The sequence below is a fragment of the Podarcis filfolensis genome (genome assembly GCF_964270895.1).
Source record: "Podarcis filfolensis genome assembly, chromosome: 1".
NCBI classification, from domain to species: domain Eukaryota; kingdom Metazoa; phylum Chordata; class Lepidosauria; order Squamata; family Lacertidae; genus Podarcis; species Podarcis filfolensis.
The window spans coordinates 104,999,721-105,022,073 of NC_139604.1; the positions used below are offsets into that span (position 1 = coordinate 104,999,721).

The 22,353-nt window shown below is 46.5% G+C and overlaps 1 protein-coding gene across 2 annotated transcripts in view; it reads right to left on the reverse strand.

Moving 5' to 3' along the window:
- Positions 1 to 22,353, reverse strand: part of SYNDIG1L (synapse differentiation inducing 1 like) — a 94,467-nt gene that overhangs the window by 49,823 nt on the left and 22,291 nt on the right. Inside the window, exon 1 of one of the 2 annotated variants that reach the window (XM_083620481.1) lies at positions 2,523 to 2,926. The exons of the other annotated variant lie outside the window; for it this stretch is intronic. The gene's annotated coding sequence lies outside the window, so the exon portion shown is untranslated. Of the gene's footprint in view, positions 1 to 2,522; positions 2,927 to 22,353 lie in introns of those variants that run through there. 2 annotated transcript variants of the gene reach the window in all.

Consider the following 22,353-nt stretch of genomic DNA (forward strand, 5'->3'; position numbering starts at 1 on the left):
CTGTCATGGCCCTCCATAAAATATCCTTTTCACAGAAGAAAAACTGGTGATGCTCAGACCTCCCTACAGCGATAGACAGGAGGTCTACATTCTCACACATGAACCAACAGAGATAAAAAGCAGGCAACACCCCTCAAAAAGCAGGCAGCACCCCCTAACTAAGCAACAACAACCCCCAAAACCCTCATTTAAACACACAGACACACACACACGGGAGTGGCAGAGGCCATTGGCAGGGATGCTATATTGTGGACCCCAGGTTTAGGACAAGACAGAAAGAGGCAGCAACTGCCCTGGAGTAACTCTAACTAATTTGCCTAGAGGAGGAGTAACCAACATAATCTGCGCTAGATGTTGCTGGACTTTCAACTCCTATGAGCCCCAGAGGGCATGTCAAATGGTCAGGGATGATGGGAGTTGTAAAATCATAGATTTATAGAATTGGAAGCGACCGCAAGGGTCATCTAATCCAACCCCCTTTAGCCCGATGTGGGGGTCAAACCTATGACCCTGAGATTAAGAGTCTCCTTCTCTACCAACTGAGCTAGTTATAAAAACACCTGAAAATCAGCACATTGACTACCACTGGCACAAAAAGATGATGTCTCCACCAGCCGCCAAGTGACACTGAGTCTCAGAACAGGTAAGCCACAGCTTCAGATTCATGGCTTCATGGGGCAGGGAACATATTAGAGGTCTGGCCGTGGGCCGAACGGCAGTGAAAGTGCAGGAGAGAGACATCCGTAACACAGGACTGGAGTTTTCACATCTCAAAGTGCCTTTGAGCCTCCCTCGCACTGCATGTGCGCATGAGTGGATGTAGCTCATGCCAGCCAGAAAGCGGAAAAGAGCCATTTTAAAAAAACGAATATACTTCCCAGCCAATATTAGTTAATATTACATTCCACATTACAGGCCAATTTGAGCAAAAAGCCATTTAAAACCTTGGGTATAGGAGTGCCATAGACTGGAACGACAGATGGCACACACTCTTTAAGCATCGCTGCCACACAGAGTCTGTCCCAAATTCTGATGGAGCCTAAAAAGGATGAAAGCAGGTGAGAATGAGAGTGGCTCTATCCGAGCATCCCTTGTGGGACCTGCCGTGCCCAAGCAGACCCAGGCAGCCCAGGCTGGATGGAATTGCAGCAAACTGGGCTTCGCTCCAAACTTGTGACAGTAAAGCTTTCTCAGTTCTCCGCCAGCTTTTTCTCCCATCCTCCTTTACCTCTTGGCTGCTGTCTAAAGAAGAGGTACCAGTCCAAGAAAACACTTCTAGGTAGCTTGTAAACACTGATTAGAGGAAAATCACGCTTGGGTGATGACTGCATTCTGCATCCAACTTAACTTCTGTGTCAGGCATCATCTCCTGCCAAGCACAAGCAAATGTCTTCAGAGACGAAAGGCACCAAGAGTTTGCCTTGGACCACATAGGTTCAGATCCTCGAGTGGCAGCAAAATACAGTGGATCATCTTGGGCTAGTCGTCCCGCTGCCTGACTTACCTCGGTGGGGGCTTGTGCAGATAAAATGGGATAACCTCCCTGCTCCCCCCTCGCAAAATCTTTTGTATTCCCTAAGCCTCAAAGGACCCCTTCCCAGCCCTCCTGAGTGAGGAGGGAGGCATTGTTGTTCTTCCCTCCTGCCTTCTCCTTGGGGTGGGGGGTGGGGTTAGGCGCTTTCCCTCAAGAAATTCAAAGTGCCCAAGATGAGCCGCCACATCTTCCCCCGGCTCGGCTCACCGGGGACCGTTGGCTGGCTCTTAGAGGGATGCTCAGTCCTAAACCCGCTTACGTAGAAAGAAGTATTGTGAAGGCAAAGGGGTTTCATTGTGTAACCCGGGGCGCATCGACTCCCATTAGACGCTGCGGAACTTCCACACGTGGAAACATGCTTAAGACCGGGGGGGGGGGTGTTCATGTTTGCCACTGCCTGGCTCTCCTTCGAGTCTCTCCCTCCGCGCTCCTGTGGCTCCCGGGCAGCGCGAAGTTCAGTCAGCCGCCGGAGCCGGAGGAGGAAGCGACCACAGCAGGTGGCTCTCTCTCCGGAAAGTGCAGCCCAACCGTCCGGGGAAAGGCATTTCGGAGGCAGGGAGACGTCCACTCAACTGGTCTAGCAAACCCAACACGCAGAGATTGTCCCTGCGCCCCTCCCCAGGGCATCGGGGCGCTTGAGAAGCCTGCCTTCCCAGTGGGTTCCTCCGACAGCCGCTTACTTGGGATCAAGTTCAAAGGGGACTCGCTTCTGAGCAGATGCGCACACGAGGGCGCTGTCCACGGGGCGTGCCTGGAGGAGCCACATATTCCCCAAACTTCATTCAAAGAGTCGCCCATTCGCCCTCAGATCCCCCCCATCCTACCCACATATGATAGCTGCTCCCTACTCCGGCACCCGCGCTATTGCTCTCTTTTTTCGTTTGGCCCAATACTTTGGAGAGGAAGGCGGCGGCACTCGGGAGGTCCTCGCCGTGCGCCTCGACGGCACGCGCCCCCGGTGGGGGAAAGGTGCTCTCGGGAGCCTTACCTGAGCCGAGGAAGCTGCTTCAGCCGCCGAGTTGGAGGGAGCCGAGCGCAGGCATCCTTGTCCCTCCCCCGGGCTCGGCCGATCCTCGCCTCGGGGCCCCTGCCTTCGGTGGGGAGAGCTTCAAGTAGGCGGAGGGTCAGCGTCCGGGAAGCAGCGCCGCGGCGCAGGCGGAGCCAGAGCTGGAGATGCGCCCTTGCGCGGCCGAGAGCGGCGCTGCTCCGCACAAGCCTTCAGCTGCAGCAAAGCTTCCCTTCGCTTGCGAGCCGGAGACCCCCGCTGAGCGGAGTGTCCTCTCCTCCCGCCTCCCCCCCAGGGGGGAACTGCGCCGCCAAACGGGGGCTCCGGCTGCCTCTCTCCGACTCTCCCTCTGCCCCAAGCCAGACACTTGGCATCTCCCCCCTAACCATCTTCTCCCCTCCCATTTCTCCAAGCGCCCCCCCCCCCACTCCGCAGCCCGCCCACCCTCACTGCCGTGGCTTTTTCCTGGTCAACAATATGTCATAAGCTCAGACAGAGCTGCACGGAATGTGATTCTTGACACCAGCTTGATTCCAGCAATAAGATTGTTTTGTTTTGTTCCAGATTTGAGCCCTTCATTTCTAAACCCAATCTGATGACTGGGAGATATTTGAACAGCCCAGTCCCTAGGCTTGTTTACTCTCAGGCATAAGACTCGCTGTCTTCCATGGGATAGTTTCTCCGAGGTAACTGTGCAGAGGATCGCAGCCCCAATGCCTCATCTGTATATTTTTGGAACCATTTAATTTATACCTATGCGTATTGGGGGGGGGGCGTTAAATAGGACAGCATCTCTAAACGATCTATAGTAATAGACGGATTTAAAAAATAATAATTAAAACTGTATTTATTATAACCTGTTTTTACTTGGGGCTGCCAGGTAAGGGGCTGAGGAACTAGCTTAACTGCCCAGGTTCAGCCCCAGATGTTCTTGCCTGGTCTGAGACCGGTTGGAGCTTTGGGAGCGGGGAGGGCTAGGCAAATTTGAATTTGTGAGGCTAAGACTGAAGGATGGTTTTCATTTTCATTTTCATTTCATTTTTAAAATTGTGTTATCTTCAATAGTCTTCCAAAGGTTCCCAAATTACGCAAACAGTAAATTAAAACTGTTAATTTGAGGGTACAACCCTAAATGCAACCGACAGGGAATAAATCTTACTGAACTCAGTGGAACTTATTTCTGAATGGACATGCATGCGATTGCCCTGTAAGCAGCAAGCCTATGAACAGTTACTGGGGAGTAGGGCCCACTGAGCAGAGTGGATCTTACTTCTGAGTAAACATACATAAATTTGGGTTCTGTCATAATCTCCAATCAATTTGCAGTGCTAATGATCAAGCAAGGATATGAAGAATGCGCTTGTCACTCAGTCTGTGTGCCCAATGGACTGATACACAAACTACAGACCCCTTTTAAGACCTTTCTTCACCTGTTCTGCACCCCAAGGTGGGTGAGAGACTTGGGATTTTGTGAAAAGGGCCAACTGGATTCCTCTGTAATTGCTGAAAACCTGCTGAGCATTCACCAGATTACCCCTTACTGTGATGCTGTATTAGTCTGGTAGATAAGGGAGTGGTTGATGGCTAATTTATCCACTCCGTGGAATCTCTCTGCCAGTAAAAATTAAGAGATGCTTCCGCTTCCACTCCCCCCACCAGTCTGATTTTTGTCTAGTCTGAGTAGAAATGTTTAAATCCCTGTGGTATTGAGCAAGTGACATGCTCTCCCACCCCACACTGAGGAAAAAGAAAAGACACCACAGGGCAGCCTTTGCCAACCGGCTGCCCTCCAGATGTCGTTGGACTACAGGTCCCATCAGCCCCAGCCAGCGGGGGCTGATGGGAGTTGTAGTCAAAGAACATCTGGAGGGCACCAGGTCCATAGGGGGACTTCCATACAGAGGAGCGCTTGATTTTGTGCACTTGAAACAGAGCAACATGATGACAGTCTTGCTGGATCAAGCAAAGATGATTCTCGTATTCTGCCTCTGATAGCCAGATATCCCTGGGAAGTTTGCAGAAGTTGTGATGATATATGGACAGCAAAATGGGCATCAATAACTTTCAGAATGGGTTAAGTCATATGCACAGAGGATGGAACCATCAGTAACAATTAGCTATGTCAGCTAAGTGGAACCTCGGTGTTCAGAGGCAGTGCAACTCTCTGCTTGCCAGATGCTAGGGGCAAAAGCAGGGCACGGTGGCCATAGAGACCCTAATTGATTCGCTTTCAGCAGCTGCTCACCAGGTGTTGCCACAGAATGTGGAAATTCCCCTTTTGGATAGAGATTAGTTTAGTGATATGCAGCATATGGTCTCCATGATTAAGATATCATGGTCAGACCCTGACATCTCTCATTTAAAGGGTCAGGTGGTAGGTGATGAATAGGGACTGAGCTAGACTGATAAAGAAAAAGTGATTTACGGTATATGCATTGTATGTGTGACATAATATTGTGCCACAAGATGGCGACGTGGAGTCCAGTTTTCCTCTACCGGTTTTCCCTGTTTAAATTTACAATGCTTTACCAGAGGTCAGCAACCTTTTTCAGCCGTGGGTCCCTCAGACCTTGTGGGGGACTGGACTATATATATTATTATTTTTTGGGGGGGGGAATAAAAAATTCCTATGCCCCACAAATAACCCAGAGATGCCTTTTAAATAAAAGCACACATTCTACTCATGTAAAAACACCAGACAGGCCCCACAAATAACCCAGAGATGCATTTTAAATAAAAGGACACATTCTACTCTTGTAAAAACACGCTGATTCCTGGACCGTCCGTGGGCTGGATTGAATAGGTGATTGGGCCGGATCCGGACCCCGGGCCTTAGTTTGCCTACCCATGCTTTAAACTGAAACACTTCTTTGACGTCTCTAGACCACTGGACCTGAGATGCTGGGGTGTCACTGCCAGGAAAGAATGATCAGTATGGACCAATGAATATCAGGGGCCTACCAATGTGGTGCCAACAGGTACACAGGCAGTTGCAAAGGCTGCCCCTGGGGCCCACAGTGTCTTCCCAAACAGCTGAAATTAGGCTTGAAAGAAGCATTTTGGTGCAGTCAATATAATAGGCTGTGGTGTATGCTTGGCTGTGTGGTGTATGTATACGTGTGTGTGTGTGGTGCCCATAACAGTTCCTCCAGTGTGCAAGCATGCCCACAGACCCCCAAAAGGTTGGCATCGCCTTGCACCATAACTATAAAGCAACTTTGTATGTTCCTATCGCAATCCTAGCTCTCATAGCCACTATAGGACTCTATCCTCCATAAATTTAATGCAATCCTTTCCTAAAGTTGCTTTCAGCATCAACACAACTTTTGAGAATCCGTCTCATAAGTTAAATTATGCTTATTGTGCGAAGAAGCGCTTCATCCTGTCTGCCTCTAACCTATCCCCAATCAACTGTGTTGGGTGACTCTTCTTCCTACAATTGCAAGAGAGGGAGAAAAATGCCTGCCTGCCCACCTTGCCGGTCCTCTTCATCCATCATTCCATTCATAATACCTGGAAGCCATCCAGGGAGACTGTGCCTGATCCTCCTGCTGATTGTTGTCTGTCCAAAGAGCAGACTGGCAATGAGCATAATCAGCTGGGTTGGATGGCAGAGTCCCAAACAGCAAATGCTGCAGAAAAAATCTGGAGCTAGAAGCTGGTACCTCTTTCTTGTAATACTTATGGTCTAGCGCTACATCAGCCCTGGGCTCTGCTACCATCTGGAGAGGCCCTAACTTGACAGTGTATGATATTTCTCAAGGCAAGCAACACTTGCCCCTTCTGGTACATCAGCTTTGCCATCAAGCAGCCCCTGGGTACATCTGCAGCTCTTTCTGCTTCCTCTCGCTGGAGAGATTAGCCTGGAACCTGGACCAGACCATCAACTGCCAAGGGGGAGAAAGACTGTGCAGATCAGCGAGAGGGGCTGCTTGTGTGGGGGTTAGCCTCTTTATCATCAGCCAGCCCCTGGGTCCATCTGCAGCTCCTTCTGCCCCTTCCATCTGGATGAAAAGACTGGCATCTGTACTGTGCCAGCAGCCGCCAGGAGCTAGAAGAGACTGCTCCCCTCTAAAACAAACCCATCCCTAAATTGCACCTTCGCATGGATTTTAAGTCTAAGCCACTTTGCAGGCCAGTCTTGGCTGAAAGGCCGGGTGTATCCAACATATAATAGAATAACATGTCACTGTGTAGCAATGCTCTGGTATCATGTCTAACAAAGCCTCTTTGAGGTTTTTTGCCACCCACTCCTCTTCTTGGTTCTGTGCAAACTTTTTCAAGGAGTGTAAATTTACTCCCACCTAAGCTTCAACAAGATTCATTTCAATTTTATTTTTATTTTTATATTTTATTTTATATTTTATATTTATATTATATATTTATTTTTCTATAATTTTGTAGTCATTTTAAGTTCCATATAAGGTGAAGAAATGCTTTTTGCCAATCCAAAGTAGTAAGTGCCCTTCTATTACAATCCTAATGCAGCCAGGCTGACCAGAGCTTGCCAGGGAACTGCTCTGGCAGGAAAAATGCTCACACACCCCTTACTTTCCTGTGTGTGGATCAGGTATAGTCTGTAAAATGACTCAACCTTAGTTATTTAAATACATTTAAAGTTCATGAAGGGATCAGAGAATCATAGAATTGTAGAGTTGGAAGAGACCCCAAGTGGCAGAAATGACTGGCAGAATCCGAGACCTGGGAGAAGAGTTGGTGGAAGAAGACTGGAAGAAATTTAAAGACTATCTTCAGAAATACTATAAAATTAATGAATGCTAAAACTGTGCTTGGATTGGTCATAAGTGGTAATTAGTGATAAAAGTTAATAAGATCATGCAAAAAAAGGCATTGATGATTGGCTGAAAATATTGATATAGAATGTGTTATGGTATAAAGTTTAAATATTTGAAAAAGGGTAAGAATTTGCTGAACTAAATATCTAAACGGGAACACAAAAGGGGGGAGGCGTGAGGAGGTCAAGAACATAAGCATATGAATTTGAGGTCATTGGGAATAATGGATTTGTTTTTATCTTTTGTTCTTTGTTAAAATTTAATTTTTCTTAATTAGTTGTGATTTTTTTCTTGTATCTCTGTGTGTTTCTTTTTTCTGTAACTTATGGTTTTTTTTTTATTTTGAGAATCTCTACTTTTCTTTTCTGTAAAACTTTAATAAAAATTTATTTAAAAATAAAAAAAAGGAAGAGACCCCAAGGATCATTTAGTCCAACTGATTCTATTCCTCAGCTTCCCTCCCTCCAGAATTTCTTTCTCACACAGTAGCAAACACACAGGGGATCCTATCTTCTGCTTCACTGGGGAGAGCCAAGCAGCCTCTCCAGATTTTCCAACTCTCCCTCTCCCTGCATCAAATTGTAAATGAGCCTTCTTCAGCTTCATGGGGAAAGGGAAAGGATGGAGCTTGTGGCTGCCAGTTCACTTTTTCATCTTTCTCGTTGGCTGAAGCCCAGATTTGATGGAAGGTTGCGAGCCTCAATGGCTGCCCAGACACTGAGGTCCAGCTCCGAGGGCCTTCTGGCAGTTCCCTCCCTGCAAGAAGTGAGGCTACAGGGAACCAGGCAGAGGGCCTTCTCAGTAGTGGCGCCTGCCCTGTGGAACACCCTCCCATCAGATGTCAAGGAAATAAACAACTATCTGACTTTTAGAAGACATCTGAAGGCAGCCTGTTTAGAGAAGTTTTTAATGTTTGATGTTTTATTGCTTTTTAAAAATTATTATTCATATTCTGTTGGGAGCCACCCAGAGTGGCTGGGGAAACCCAGCCAGATGGGTGGAGTATAAATATTAAATTATTATTATTATTATGGAGGCTTCACCCAGGGCAGAAACCCTGGCTAGACCCTCCCCTAGCTATGGCTCTGCTTTTCCACAGTCCTACTTATGCCCCCCACCTATCTTTTTTCTCCCCAGCACTCTCAAATCATTCTAGGGCACAACACCTCCCACACTAGAGGGCTGCTTTACACACTACAGGTTTTAGATTTATGCCTAACAGGATAACTAACACATCACATGCAAATGCTAGTGTAAGTTGCAGGAGGTGCTGATTTCTAATAGAGAAGCAGGGTGAGGACAGTGGGGGAAAGAGAAGTATTAAGCCATGACTCTGGCAACTGCTTCTCCATTCCAAATGGCCCTTTTGACATTTTGTGCCAGAAAAAGGGACCTTCCTATGTTCCTATTTAAGGGGTTGTGGGTGGCTTCAATTGCCTCCAAACCCAAGACCTCTGCTCCACCTATTGTCTTTTGCATTCAGAAAGGTTTCTTTCTGGGCAAGGGCTGAGCAGTCAGAGAAATAGGGAGAGGGAGAAAGTGGCAGTGTGGGGAGATATGCTTGTCCACAGGTGACAAACTGTTCTTATCCATAATCATTTTTCTGCATTAAGGTTTTGGATGAATGAGGAACTGTTTTATTTCATCCACGTAGATACCACTGGGAGATCAGCTGCATTGTGCTAGGTACAATGGAGAAAGAGAAAGAGACAAAGGGGCAGAATCTTTTCAACTCCGGCTCTCGGAGGCAGCTGTCTTTTTCTAACACTGGAAATGAGATAATTTCATAGGAAGGAGATATCGGAGCGACTGGCTTGCGCTGCGGGTAAGACAAAGAAAATTTCCTGCAATCGCAAGATTTCACACAGGTCTTGTTCTTGCATGTTGAGGGCAGGAAATTCTACTTTGTTGGCCAGGCAAAATGTAGGCGGCCAGGATCTTGCAATTTATTTATACCTGGCTGAGCCAATCCAGAGGCCTCATATTCCCTGCCAATCGCAGGCACTAATACTGCATGTCTCTATTTAGTTTATAGGGCTGGCACCAGGCTTCTGGGAACCCTGGCACTGGTGTCCTCCTGCCCATGAGTTTACTCGACAGTAGTGGCTGAATTTAGAGGCTTGCTTGTTAGTCTACTGTTCCCAAAGTGCATGGTAAGAAGTTTCCCAAACCCAGCTGTTGCTACCAAGTAAACTTAAGGCCGGGAAAATAGGTGAGAGGGAGATCTGACAAGGTTTTGAGGTCAGCACTGCACCAGTGGGCCCTGGCAGCTGTCCAAGAGTGCTGGGTGCTGATGCCATCCCTGAAGGGGGTGAAACAGTGGAACCTGTGAAAGCATACTGTTAAGTTGTGGGTGAAGATATCAGACGACACAGCGATTCTTCAAACAGCTCTTGTTTATTCACAGGCAGAACAGAACTGAACTGAAGGGTTCAGCCAGCCTGCTTATATGGAGCTCCAGTACAACGTAACTGTAACAACTTTCTGTAACTATCCAATCACTGAACGTCACTTTCGATCCCTTATTTGCACATGTGGACCTGAACTATCTACAGTATCCCTCTGCTGGCCCAGGGTGAGAACTTCAGTACATAACACCCCTCCCCACCGAGATAAGGCGTTAGTTACAATCATAATGGTTTTCTTATATACAGCACTACACGTAATGGTTCAATTAGGCATAACACATACAGTCATTAAGTGGCTGGCAGCCTTTGCTTGACACCAGCAGCTTGCATCCACGTGTGGTGCTAACTGAGCCGCTCCTGCTGCCTCCACCGCTATCTCCTGACAGTTACCAATAAAGGAACGCTTTCTCTCTCTCTCTTGTCCCACAGGACAAGAGATAAACGCCCACATCTGAGATACCAGCCCACCACTAGGATTACACCCACACCATAGATTTAACACCCTCTTATACTGCTTCAAGAGTCAAGATTTCCTGCCAAAGAATCCTGAGCTGTCACTTCTTAAGGGTGCAGAGTGTTGTTAGGAGACCCCTCAAAGAGCTACAAATCACAGCACCCTTAACAAACCCTTAACAAAATACAATTCCCACAGTGCGGAGCCAACAACATATTTATGCCCTGTCCCTCTGCCTGGGTTTCCCCAGCCACTCTGGGAGGCTCCCAACAGCATATTAAAAACACTGTAAAACATCAAACATTAAAAGCTTCTCTAAACTGGGTTGCCTTCAGATGTCTTCTAAAAGTCAGATAGTTGTTTATTTCCTTGACATCTGATGCGAGGGCGTTCCACAGGGCGGGCGCCACTACCGAGAAGGCCCTCTGCTCGGTTTCCTGTAACCTCACTTTTCACAGTGAGGGAACCGCCAGAAGGCCCTCGGAGCTGGACCTCAGTGTCCAGACTGTGATCCAGGTTATATAGTACAAGGTTTGAGTTCCGGTCTCAGTTGATAAAGTTCTTCCTGGTCCCAAGTCCTAGAGCCTGCAACCCTTCACCTCCTTGCTTGGGTGCTTATAGAACCAGAAAGCACTGGCCAAAGCAGGCTACTGTGGAAAGAATTGGCAGACCCATGCCCAAGAATGTCACATAAACACTAGGAGCAGTTTCTGACCTTGAGGCTAATGGCAGCTACCAAATGCAAGGTAACAGCATGGCAATCTTATCAGCTGGGTGAACTCACAAGATAAGGATCCTCCTAAGCACCACTGGTGGAAGGACAGATTGTGAAGCTGAGGCTCCAGTACTTTGGCCACCTCATGAGAAGAGAAGACTCCCTGGAAAAGACCCTGATGTTGGGAAAGATGGAGGGCACAAGGAGAAGGGGGCGACAGAGGATGAGATGGTTGGATAGTGTTTTCGAGGTTACCAGCATGAGTTTGACTAAACTGCGGGAGGTAGTGGAGGACAGAGGTGCCTGGCGTGCTCTGGTCCATGGGGTCACGAAGAGTCGGACACGACTAAACGACTAAACAACAACAAGCACCACTGGAAAGAGCTAATTCTCTAAGCTCTGCTGGCATCCAGCCTCAGACCTGGTGATGTGTTTGCTCTCAAGTCTTTGGTTTGTTCTGGCTATCAAACAGCTTGCAGCAAGGTTTAGGCCACCTGGGCTAATTAAATGTAAACATGCAGGACCAACAATGGACAAAGCCTTATTATAAAACCCAAGAGGTCATTCCTCAATGGCAAAGCCTTGGGTGGGTTAGCAGAAGTCACCACCACCCCTTACTAGAGAAGCTGAAAGGACACTTTGCTTTGAAAGTGAGTTCCCATAAAACAAAACTGGCACTGACTGAGCTCATCAAAACCTCGCTCCCGAAAGACGCAGGCCACTACAAAATAGATTATTTCCCACCCTGAAAAGCTACGCCTCACACACAGCTTGTTAATTCGCTTAAAAGCATCCTTGCAGTACATTAGCGATAAGCTACTGGAAATGCATTCCAAGGGACTAGGGGGGTGGAGGGAAAGGATGGATGCCCAAGGTGAGCCACTGCCAGAACGGAATCATCTGGGCCATGCGGCATCCCAGTCCTAAACAGCTAGAGCTGCTCTCCTCAATTAAAGGTGGCTGCAGTCTCCTTCATGCGGACCACACACATCTGGCGGATTAAAATGCAAGCACTACAATTACCCAGAGAGAAGGGCTCAGGGCACAACAAGGGGGAGATTAGCTTTCCCAAAGAGATATCTGAGCAGCGGAGCTGCCAGCCTTTGTTCCAGGATTTACTAGCAGTCACAGTGAAATTTGAATGGATACATCTGCACAGGATGGGCCTCTGTGCTCCTGGCTCAGGTCTCCTAGCACACAACCAGAAAAGCAAGGAAACAGTCCTAGGGAAAAACCAGGTGGGATGTGGCGTTTCTTGAGTGAGCGCTGCGTATCTCCTTCTGTGAAGAGTGAGAAACCCCTTTTCGACCCAAGGGTCCTGTTCCCTTGTTGGCAACGTTTCTGGCAGATGCAGAGCCCAAGCAGGTGGAGCAAAAGGTGTGGCTCTTACTGCTGAACAGTAGGCCAGTGTTTCCCAACTGGGGGCCCCAGGATATTCCAAATCCATGAAAATTGTGTAAATGGAGGGCCACAGTGTGAGGCTAAGAGGCCACAGAGGAAAGTGAGAAGTGAAGAAAAATAATTTTTTTAAAAAACAACCCTGATTGGCTGGCTATCCGCTTGGCCAATCACAAGCGGGTAAGGGGGCAGGTAAGGGGGTGACCCACCAGGGCCTAACACTGCTTTTTGCCATATGTGTTTTCTTCTAGTAGTCCTGGTTTGTTTCCGGAGGGGAGGGCAATTGCTGAGGCTCCTGTTTTGACCAATAGAGCCCGTGATCCAGAACCCCCAGGTCAGGTAAGTACGGTGGTGGGGTGGCAGTGGGTAGGGCTGGGCGAGCTGGAGCTGCTTGTGCTGCTGCCAGTGCCGGGCCCGGTGGCAACCTGGGCCTGACTCTGCAAGGTGCAGGGTGCAATCCGCCTCAGCACCTAGTGGATCAGGGCCTTTGGATGTTGCTGAGGGGTGCAGGGCCCATTGGCAGCGTCAGCCCGGCTCTGCAAGGTGCGGGGTGAAATCCACCCCAGTGCCTAGCCGAGCAGGGTCATCTGGTGCTGCTGACTTGCATCTAGTAAATAACTAAGTGTCTCCTCAGAAGAAAGCCACATTGAGTTCAGTGGGCCTTACTGCTCTACAGCGGTACCTTGGTTCTCAAACTTAATCCGTTCCGGAAGTCTGTTCCAAAACCAAAGCATTCCAAAACCAAGGCGCGCTTTCCCATAGAAAGTAATGCAAAATGGATTAATCTGTTCCAGTTTTAAAAACAATCCCTAAAACAGCAATTTAACATGAATTTTACTATCCAACGAGACCACTGATCCATAAAATGAAAGCAATAATCAATGTACTGTACTATAAAATGAAACAGAATTGTAGATGATAAAAATTAAAATTCGGGTTCCAAGTTGTTCGTGAAATAAGCTGTTCGAAAACTGAGGTACCACTGTAGTGTTTTATCTAAGCAGCCAGGGCTACTCTGGCTGACAAGATCTTTTTGCACCAAGTCAGTGAGGACCACTTGCTTTTTAAAATTCTCCCATATATTCAGAACTCCCTGTGTGCCTTTTGGACTGTATCTGTAGATTTCCCGCCCTGTGTCAAATAACTGGGGTCAAATAAGTGTTGTTAACTTTTTATAATACATGGAAGATGGATCTCTTTCTGAAGGTTCCAGACTCTCCTTCCTTGGAGGTTTCTAAGCAGAGGCTGGATGGCCATCTGTCATGGATGCTTTAGCTGAGTTCCCTACATTGCAGGGGGTTGCACTAGAAAGATGACCCCTGGGGTTCCTTCCAGCTCTATGATTCTGTGTTTTTCTGCTTCAGCAATATTTTATTATGTAATTGCATTTTGTATAAATTATAAAAATATAAATAAAACATGTTCTATTTCCAAATGAAACATTTAAATAGATACCTTTCCACCGGTAGGATGGGTTGGGTGTAGTTAGGATATTTGTTGGGGTCTAGAAACTCAGATTTGTATTGATTTGTATTGATTTTTTTCTTATAGGGGGCAGCTGCCCCCCTTGGCTGTGTCCATGGGAAGGAAACAAGGTCAGAAGGGGGTCAGGAAAAGGTTGGGAAACAATGCAGTAGCCTATGTTCCAGCCACGAAGCCAAAGGTTTCTGCCCTCCCACCCACCTTTCCATCCAGACCAGCAAGAAGCATTGTCACAAATCAAAGACACAATCTAGCCAGACAAAAGCGGTCAAAGAGGTTGCAGAACAAGGTCAGCGAGGGACGTGGCCAGGGCTACATTAACCATTAAGCAAAATAAGTACGTGCTTCGGGCGTCAAGGGAAGGAGGGCACCACGGAAATTGTCCATCATCAGATTTTTAACATTAATGGTCACTAATTGCTCCGCTGGGCATTCATTTTCTCATATTAAAAATCCCAGCAGAACAACTGTGCAACAAGGCAGGCAGGATGCCTCATCTCTGCTAAGTATAGAAGCAGATGTGCTATGTAAGATTAGTTCTGAGGATCTGATTGCCCACTTTGAAATTAGAAAAAGGAGGAGAAAATTTTTCAAATGTAAATAAAGTGGAAGCATACAAAAATGAACATTATTTTCCATCTTACCATAGGTTTCGTTTCATTTCGAAAAATAAAATGTTACTTAACAGTTTATTATTGTTTATGTTTTGAATTAGTTATATACGGGGGCATGAAAATCTTTTTAAGTGCTTAGGGCCTCTAAAGGTCTTAATCTAGCCCTGGATGTGGAATCTAGCCCAGGGAAATTCCCTGAAGGTCATGTAGACTGGAGGCAGGAAGGGCAGTATATGGGCCACAGGTAGATGTTCCTCATCCCTGCCCAGTGTGGACTGTGATTTCTGTTCACATCCTGGGATGCTGCTCAGGCAAGAGATCAGGGCAGGTGCCCTGAATCAGAGTACAGTGGTACAGGTTACAGACGCTTCAGGTTACAGACTCCACTAACCCAGAAATAGTACCTCGGGTTAAGAACTTTGCTTCAGGATGAGAACAGAAATCGGATGGCGGCGGCAGCGGGAGGCCCCATTAGCTAAAGTGGTGCTTCAGGTTAAGAACGGACCTCCAGAACAAATTAAGTTCTTAACCAGAGGTACCACTGTACCGAGTACTAGAGCAGAAGCAACTTTTCAACATGCGATGATGGGCTAACATCGAAGTTTAGAGCTTTCAAAGAACAGCAGCACCATGCAAGCTTCTCCTCCCTTGGATCCTTCTAGAAAGACGAGCCAACTCGAAGGACTGCGAACAAAAATTGAACCACGTGTGCAGGAGGAAGGAACAAAACGCGCAAAACCCAGAGTGGAAGGGGTTGTCCACACACTAAGCACCACTACACAGAATCCTTTGCTTTCTTGGAGCTCATTTTCAAAAGTATGAGAATGACTGAAAGTGACTCATAAAATGGGACGGCGTAAGTGCTCCCCTGATTGTACTTTGACGCAGAAAGATCTCTGAGAAGAGCACAGAAAGCTGGGGGAAAGCTCTGTCTCATTATCTTAAATACCGTAGAATGCACCGCGTTATGATTTGATAGGCTTTATGGATGTCACCGCCACTCCCGTGTTGGTTCCATTTGGGAAAAAGATAGGAGAGACGTGAGGAAAAAGCAGCGCTAATGTTCTGCAGTTTCCCTGCAGTGGTGGGAGGCGGCAAGTATTCTATTTAACAGGGAGAGTACCATTGCCAACGTGTCCTCAGCTTTGCATTCTTCATCTAACAACAGACATAGCAACAGATAAATACACTCTGACAAATTTGTTAACACTGCATTATTGGCAGCCAGAAGAAGAAGAAGAAGAAAAAGATGACTCTGAACTAGGCGCTTGACTTCCTGCCAAGAAGTAACAAGTGGATTGGCAGCTGAGCTCAGGGATTTAAATGTTTAAAAGCCACAAATAATCAGAATTAATAACTCTGCTCCATTGTGTTCTTGAAACCAGGCTAACTAGTCCCTTCAAAGAAAATAAAGCACAATCACCGTGTGCTGAGCTTCTGGCTGTAAAGCACACAACCCCCCCCCTATTAGAATTATTGAGGGTTTTCATGGGCATGAGCCAGCTGAAATTATTTATGGGACAGATTTGAGCAGGTGCTTTGCAGCTTAAGGCATACTTTGCTAAACCGGAGTTACTAAAACAGTTTTGATCTTACAGGCTTTTCACTCATTTTCTCCAGCAAACCTTTCAGGAAAGATATACATTAAGAATAGAATAATATACAGCCTTAAACAAGTAGACACATGAAGACTTTAATTAATTTGACTTTCATCATTAAATAACCAACAAGCTCCCCATCAATACAAATTAATTAAAGTTGTTCACTTTCATTGTAGGATAAAAGTACAGTCATACCTTGGATCTCAAACTCCTTGGCTCCCAAACAAATTGGCTCCCGAACGGTCAAAACCTGGAAGTGAATGTTCTGGTTTCCAAACAATTTTTGGAAGCCGAACGTCCGGTGTGGCTTCTGCAGCTTCTGATTGGCTGAAGGAGCTTCCTGCAGCTAATCAGAAGCTGTGCTTTGGTTTCTGAATGTTTTGGAAGTCAAACAGGCTTCCAGAATGGATTACGTTCGAGAACCAAGGTACGACTGTAGTGGGAACAAGTGAATGGAGACCTGAAGGCAAGCGTATATCAGAGGCGAAATGTCACACTCTTAGATCTTCAAAATTGGCGAGAATTGATCAGATAATGGGCCATTAGTGATCCACCAGTGCATAGTCTGACTCTTTACCCCATTATCACTTACACTATTTTGTAATTTCTGCCTTACTCAACCATTTATTTCTGAGTGTCTAGCTTCTGCATGACAGCTAAAGATTCTGAATGCTTCTTGGCCTATGAGTGCCAGTTCTGGGTTTGATAGTTGGAAACCACAGCTCAAGCTCCTGTTCAGTCATTATGTTTGTCACGCAGCCTTGAGGAAGCCATCGTTTCTCAGCCTAACCTTCCTCACAGGTTTGATGTGACAATAAAATGAGAAAGCTCCTAGCCTACCTCTTTGAGCACCGTAGAAAAAGATTAGGATAATAAAACGTGTGACAAAATAAACATGCCATTTTACAAGAAAGTGTATCCACACAATGGATTGCAGCCGTCCAGTTTGTGGGAGATTTTTAAGAACACCGAAGACCAGGGCAAGACAGTCACTTCTTTGAGAAAAGACACCCCCCCAACCCTGGTGGTTTAAGAACGGCATGGTGCCTCTTTAGCATCTGAGAGAGACAGAGCTTTGGGAGTATGTAACAGCTCTTGGCAGGAGAGAAGTCTCTGGAAATGAAACTTTACAACATCACTAAAGCCTGAGCTGAAATGAAAGGAACAGGATTAGGAATAAGACATGAGGTGGCAGCTGTGCTGTCACCACAGGGAATTTACCCACTTCAGCTCACTCACTTATTTGAAGAGAGCTGGAGCAGCATGGAGGAAATGTCTCAAGGCAAAGACAGGATGTGTGGCCTTTGGCCTTAGGAAACCCCATCTTGCCAGCTTTGGAGGCTTGGTTGAAGATGCAAGGCAGGATCTATTCACAAGAACCTAGGTGGCTTAGGTCCACTCTACCCACCATAAGACTCTGTAGCTTTAGCTAGCAAGCTACCCAGAACTTAGAGAGACGACCATCTCTTTGCTTGAAAGAACACAATAGCACATCTATCTATCTTCTATCTATCTATCAATCATCTATCTATCTATCTATCATCTATCTATCTATCATCTATATCTATCTATCTATCATCATCATCTATCATCTATTCTCTGGGCCAGCAGACCCTCCAAGTGTCCCTATTTTCCAGGGACAGTTCCAGATTTACAGAAGCCATCCCAGTTTCTGATTTCATCCTGGAATGTCCCGCTTTTCCTTAGGACGTCCCTATTTCCATTGGAAAAATGTTGGGAGGGTATGGAGTTATGTGACCCCCCCAAGCCCAGGAAATAAGTAACTATACAACTTTTAGAAGACATCTGAAGGCCAGCCCTGTATAGGGAAGTTAAAAAAAAAAGTTTCATGTTTTATTATGTTTTCATATAGGTTGGAAGCTGCCCAGAGAGGCTGGGGGCAACCCAAGCAGATGGGCGGGGTAGAAATAAAAAATTATTATGATTATGGAATAGGACATCCTATTCCATTGCTCTATTTTCATTGGAGCAATGTTGGAGGGTATTCTCTATCTATCTATCTATCTATCTATCATCTATCTATCTATCTATCTCTATATCTATCTATCTATCTATCTATCATCTATCTATCATCTATCATCTATCTATCTATGCAGGGGTCACCAATATGGTGCCAAGTAGGCCTCCTGCCCACTCCTCCATCCCAGCTGTGATTCCTGCATTGCAGAGGTTTAGGCTAGATGACCCATTGGGTCCAGTCCAACTGTAGAGTTCTATGGTTCTATGATTCATGCCACTAAAATTAGGCTTGAAATAAACATTCCACTGTAGCCAACAGAACAGGTTGCAGCATATGTTTGACTACAGTCTGGTGTGATGCCCACAGCAGTTTCCCCACTTAGCAAATGTTCCCATTAGCCTCAAATGTTTGGTGACCCCTGCGTTACAGCACTTAGCTTTTCTCAAATTGGGGTGGGGGTGGGGATACACACCACAAAGATAATGGTCCCATCAAATATCAGGGTGACTTTTACATTGCCACTTGAACATTAGGTTCATTCATTACACTGTACCAGTGGCAGAACATCCTGATCAAATATTAAAGCAATGGAACTCATCAGGATGATAGAATGTCTAGGAGACAACTCACCATAATTGTCTAAGGAACAAAGAGATGCAAGTTGAATTGTCAGATCTGGCTGCATCCAAACTCTGAATGTAATATCTGACCCACAGCGTTTCATGGAAGCAACACTTTGCAACAGGAGTGGGGAATCTCTGGCCCTCAAGATGTTGCTAAACAGCAACTCCCATCAGCCCTAGGAAGCTTGGACGATGGCCAGGGATGGTGGAAGCTGCAATTCAGCAACATCTGGGGTGGGGAAGGTATCCCACACCTGCTTCATAAATTCAAACTGTCCCAATTTGAAATATGATTAATGTAGATAGAGATAAAAAAATATTATGAAGCAGAGGTACTGTTCAAAGAGAGCCTTCCTTCGGATGCTGACTTGTTCTCTCTTTGACTGGCTTCTCATGGGAGGCTTCCCTAACCCGGGGCCATCTCTGGATGCTTTGGATTGCAATTCCCACAATAACCCCTGGCCTTGCTGGCTCGGCTGATGGGAGTTGAAGTCCACTTTTTCAATTTATTTCAAAGCATCTGCTGGAGAGGGAGCTCTTGATAGGACTGCCATACATCAGGGATTTCCCAGACATATCTGGGATTCATCCATTGGAAATAGCATTGGGGTGGAATTTCCAAAAATAGGTAAAAATGTGCTGGGAAACCCGGGCGTATGACAACCCATGACTGAAGTGTTAATTTTTTGGTGAACCCTAGCTCTTGATGCCCAGTGATGTTGGAGGAGTGGTAGTAATATTTAGTCCTTCTACGTATTTCAAGCATAAATTATTTCCTGAGCTTCTGTTAGCCCCACTGGGGACTGGGGGGATGCAGACATGATATAGGTTCTCTAGTGGGGTTAATTTTTGAATTATGGTGCTGGAGGAGACTCTTGAGAGTCCCATGGACTGCAAGAAGATCAAACCTATCCATTCTTAAGGAAATCAGCCCTGAGTGCTCACTGGAAGGACAGATCCTGAAGCTGAGGCTCCAATACTTTGGCCACCTCATGAGAAGAGAAGACTCCCTGGAAAAGACCCTGATGCTGGGAAAGATTGAGGGCACAAGGAGAAGGGGACGACAGAGGACGAGATGGTTGGACAGTGTTCTCGAAGCTACCAGCATGAGTTTGACCAAACTGCGGGAGGCAGTGGAAGACAGGAGTGCCTGGCGTGCTCTGGTCCATGGGGTCACGAAGAGTCGGTCACAACTAAACGACTAAACAACAACAAGCATCATCCACCATTGCAGTGGCCAATCCCCCCTTAAAAAGCCTTCAAGCTGCCACATCTTGTGGGTCAGTTGTCCATTGTCAAGGAGTCCAGAGGGTTCAAAAGACCCAGCTCTCTGGTTTGCTGTTTCAGCATGGAAGAAACAGACCCCAAAGGGGTATATTTGGTTTTCGAACTTTTTTTGGAAGCTGAACATCCGGCACAGCTTTCGCTATTGTTTCTGGTGTGCCTGCACAATCGGAAACCAATCGGAAGCCGTGCCTTGGTTTCTGAACATTTCAGAAGTCAAACGGACTTCTGGAACGGATTCCGTTTGACTTCCGAGGTACGACTGTACTGGGCCGAGGTGACATCAATCCACAGATGTCACTTGTCTGCTTTGGCTTCCAAGGCTGTCGGGCGAGGAACCTGGCATTCCTGACCCTAGAACTCTAGGCACTTCAGCTGAACCAACATATCGCCAAGAGGTACTCCAGTATGGTATGAATAAAGATCAAAGTGCGTTGCCTGGATGGCCAGGTTGATACGCCTTATCACCTCTTCTCAGAATGGGGCTATTATTCTGCAGTTCCACAGCATATGTGTCAGATTTGCCTGTGGGGATCTTCAGTGCCAGCACAGCAGACAGGCCATTATCCCAGCTTGTGTTAAGCATGCTGGGGTTCAGAAGGCTCCAGCAGACAAGAGAGAGAGATGTTATCTTTTGCTGCCCATGAGAAAATGGTCTACGGAAAATAAAGAATGCACAGAACACCCTGAGATTATAGAGAGCCCCTATTATAGAATGTTTTGCAGTCTAAGGATTTGGGCAGGGCACTTCACCAGGCTGCCTCTTTCATTTCCTTCCTTCTTTATTTTTCCTCTGATGTTGCAGCAAAGAACGGAGATAAAGGATGAGCAGTGGGATGGGATGGATTTCTTAAGCAAAAGGGAAACAAGACATACATTGTGAAATTTTATTGATGTAGCTATTTAATTTGGATTAAATAAACAACTTCTTCAAAAAAAAATCTGATTTTTTTTTAAAAAAACACACACACATAACACAACTCCGCCACCCCTGTTCCAACATTTGGGGCTTTTTAGTTTAGAAAAAAAAATGCAAGTAAAAGGAGACTTGACAGAGATGTATAAATTTATGCATGGTGTGAAATAAGTGGAGAGAGAAAAGTTTTCCCCACTTTCTCAAAACACTGGAATTTGTGGACATCCAATGAAGCGGAATCAATATTCAGGACAGACAAAATAAAGTAAAAAAGTGAATTATGGCCACCAACTAGGATGGCTTTATAAAAACTTGCCATGTTCTTACCTCCACTGTTGGAGGCAAAATGCTTCTAATACCCATTGCTGAGAATTGCAGGTGGGGAAGGTGCTGTTCTGGATGAGATTCACCTTGGGCCCAATCCAGCAGGCTCTTCATGTTCTGTCCAAATCTGCTTCCTTGCAACTTCCACTCATTAATTCTAGCTCTGCCCTCTGGAGCAACATCTTCTACACGACAGCCTTTCAGATATTTGAAGACCAGTATCATCTCTCTCCTTAATCTTTTCTTCTCCAGGCTGAAAACACTTTCAACTAGTCCTCATGGGATTTAGCTGTGATTCCTACATCCTAGAGAACCCTTGGGGGTCCCTTCCAACCTGTCAGGAGCCAGAGTCAAGCATAGGTTGGCAAAAAAAACATGGTGTCTGTGAAGTTAACCCTTTATTCAAGGCAACCAAAACAGTGCAGGCCTAGTGCTCTTCCCAGCTGCCCTTTCCAGTAGGTCTTGCTTCAGTGAAGCAGTTGCAAGGACTGAAGGTCCCTGCCTTCCCATAGGTGCCTAAGTCTCCTCCTCTCCAGTGTTTTCCCCAAGCATGACCAATCTTCAGCAACCTGTCTTGTGGCTCCTCTCCTCTCCTGCCTCCTCTTCTTCCCCAGAGCCTGAATGGCTCTCTGCTGCAGCCTCTTCCTGCTCACCAAACCATGTTGCCCCTTCAGCTTCCACCTCCTTTCCTCCCAGTCTTCTCCCTCTGACCACTCACCATCCTACCACCAATCCCTGATTCTGAGCCTTCTTCCCCCAGGGGTTCCCTTTGGAGTTCCCCAGCTGGTGCTTCCCACCACTGCTTGGCATCCAGCTGGTCCATCACACCACCCTACCATTCTCTGATTTGGTTCCAGAACCCTCACTCTCCTAGTCACCCTCCTCTGGAAGGCTCTAGTTGGTCAGCATCCTTCTTAAAATGTGGTACCCAGTGGAAAGGCGGGGCAGCCCCTGCTCCAGTGCCAACCCTGTAGGGTAGCCAAAGTCAAAGTAGTACAATATGATATATATATTTTTTAATTTTACGGCTATTAGCCCATAAAATATGTACAAACATATTTTATGTGCCAACCCTGTAGGGTAGCCTAGTAGCACCAGGGATCCTATTCTCTCTCTGCTGTCACTACCCAGTTATGTGTGAGTTAAGGTAAGAAGCACGGGGTTCCCACTGCCGTACAGTGGTCTCTTTGGAAGCAGGGAAAAGGCCAGATAAATTC